The following is a 2,683-nucleotide window of genomic DNA, read 5'->3' as shown; positions in this document are numbered from 1 at the left end:
AAGTGGTGTCCAGAGGAAGCTGATGGGAGCCTGGCTTGCTGCTGGATGTGGTAGGGAGCAGTAGGTCACTACCTATAACTCTATGAGTTCAGAAGAGGTTCAAGGCTACAAGTTAATCTTCCAGCTTGGAAGTAAATGAGCAACTAGGCCAGACCAAGGTTAATTTTGAAATGAACTCTGGGGGCTTTGCAAGGTCACTTCCAATTTAAGTGATTTCATTACAAAATTAGACTGCAAAATAAAATAGTTGCCTATTTGCTCCCGAGCCATGTATGTTCCCAATTCATCAAAGATGGTTCAGAAAAGGGAGCGGGTGATTTCAGGTGGAGAATTACAAAAGCCTCTGTGTTGTAAAGGAAAGGCTTGGTTGGGGAGGTTTACTGAAGGTCAGTAATTAAGTCCAATTAATAATTGTCCAGGTCCTTCCCTTTGGGCCAGTCCCCATCTCCTTGTCACATCTCCTTAGTACCGTAACAACAATGAACATTTCAGTGCTTACAATGTGCTTGACGTGTTGCCTGCATTATTTCACTTGATCCTCACCACAGTCATACGGGCAGATGTTATTTTCCCCATTTTTTCAGAAGAGAAAATGAAGCTATTTAACTTGCCCTGTTATCCATAGTGAGCAGAGTTGGGATTTGACTCTAGCCTGCAGCCACCGTTCAGTGACATGTGGAAATTGCAGGCAATTCTGCGGACCAGGGCAGTGGGATTTGTCTTCTAGGGTCTTTTAGACCTCTTTTAGAGCAAAAAAAATAACTTCCCTGCTGATTTGCTATACCTTGCCCACAGGCTCTTCCACACTAGATTTGCTTGGAGAGGAATTGCTATCAATTGTCTTACCACCAGATGGCAGTGTTACCTCAGAAATGCTTTTCAAAGAGCCCATACCCTGGGATCTGGAAATTCCATAGCAATTTTTACTCCCCCACAGTCAGCCTCTAGGCCATGCCCACAGTCAGCTCTTCCAACACCTGGCCTGCTCATTGTCTCCTGAGCCGGACTTTCCATTGCGGTTTTCCAATCTTGAATCACGTCCCTAACTTCCAGGAGACACTAGCGTAGTGGTCAGAACACAGACACCAGAGAATAATACCCAAGCTCAAATCGGTGATCCCTTCCTTCATTTCTCTGTGTGTCAGTTTCCTCATAACATCTCCCACACTTTACTAAGAAGTAAGTGGGTTAATGCTTTTCAGGGTCTGTTAATAGATACAACATATAGGTCTCATAACTAGATTTGTAGTTTGAGTCTAGTTGAAAGTAGATTTTCAAGTTTGAACCTAAAACAGGGTTTGGGGGACATTTTGAATTTGATCACTGAGCTAAGGAGCCTCCTCTTTTCCAAAGGGACACACGGTCATGCCAGCTTTCACTGCTTTAGCCTAAGAGCATCAATCTCAGTGGAGGGCTCGAGGGCCACATGTGAGATGATGCAGGATTCTACCAGCAGAGCACTGATGGGAGAGCCACTGGCACCTTGAAGAGGGTTTGCATCCTTGGGAAGGTTTATGTTGATCAAGGACCAACCATAACTTACATATGAGTTAGGTGTCAGGGGAGGGATGGTTGGAGCTGGGAAGTTTCTTCTATTGAGAAAGCAACAGTATCCTCCCTACGGTCACCTCGTACTGTGACATCCTCCTGCTGAGACCACCAGAGGGCCTCATAGCTGACCTGTGATACGGTGTGCAAAGGGCCTGGCACTGTGCTTAGTACTAGTAAGTGCCCAATAAATGGTAGTTAGTATTATTGTCAATAATAGTAATAAAACATTTGCAGAGTATTGGCTATATGCCTGACAGTGTTCTAAGGTATTAACTCACGAGGTAGGGATCAACTTTATCCTCATTTTATGGATGAGAAAACTGAGGCACATAGAGGTAAAATAAGTTGTCCAAGATCACATAGCTAACAAGCAGCAGCACCAGGATCCAAAGCTAGGCAATCTGGGCTCAGAGTTCACACTGGTAAATATTTGGCTATTAATTAATCCAAAGACAGCAGCCGAGAAGAGACCGGAGGAGAAAGAGAGAGGTTCTGGCTGGGGTGACCAAGGAAGTGAGTGATCTGAATAAACAGGAGTTTCAGCTGGCCCTTTATTTTTTATTTTATTTTATTTTTTACATTTTTTACTTATTTTGAGAGAGAGAAAGAGAGTGGGGGGAGGGGAGCAGAGAGAGAGAGAATCCCAAGCAGGCTTCGTGCTGTCAGCCCAGAGCCTGATGTGGGGCTGTGAGATCCTGACCTGAGCTGAAATCGAGAGCCAGATGCTTAACTGACTGAGCCACCCGGGCACCCCTCATCTGGCCCGTTAACATACATTCAAATCTATTTTCTGCTCCCAACCCCAGTCCTTGGGCCTGAAGTTGAGCCCAGCGGTCTTGTTCCTACATAAATGGGGGCAGGGGTAGTCAGCTGAGGCCTCAGACCTACTGAACCAGAGCCCGGTGGGATTGGGGACCAGTGGCCCCACTAGTGAGGGACTCTTAGAGACTGGCCGCGGTACCAGGAAAACGTTCATGCCTCACTGGCTAACGTTTGCCTCTACTTGCACGAAAACACATTGTTTACATGCCTCTGCTATTCCTTCTTCCTGGAATATTCCCATTACTCCCATTTGTCCTTAAGACTGAATCGGTGGGGGCGCCTGGGTGGCTGAGTCAGTTAAGCCTCCGAC

This window comes from Panthera tigris, chromosome C1, assembly GCF_018350195.1.
Source record: "Panthera tigris isolate Pti1 chromosome C1, P.tigris_Pti1_mat1.1, whole genome shotgun sequence".
Classification (NCBI taxonomy): Eukaryota; Metazoa; Chordata; class Mammalia; order Carnivora; family Felidae; genus Panthera; species Panthera tigris.
This window is presented reverse-complemented; position numbering follows the sequence as displayed.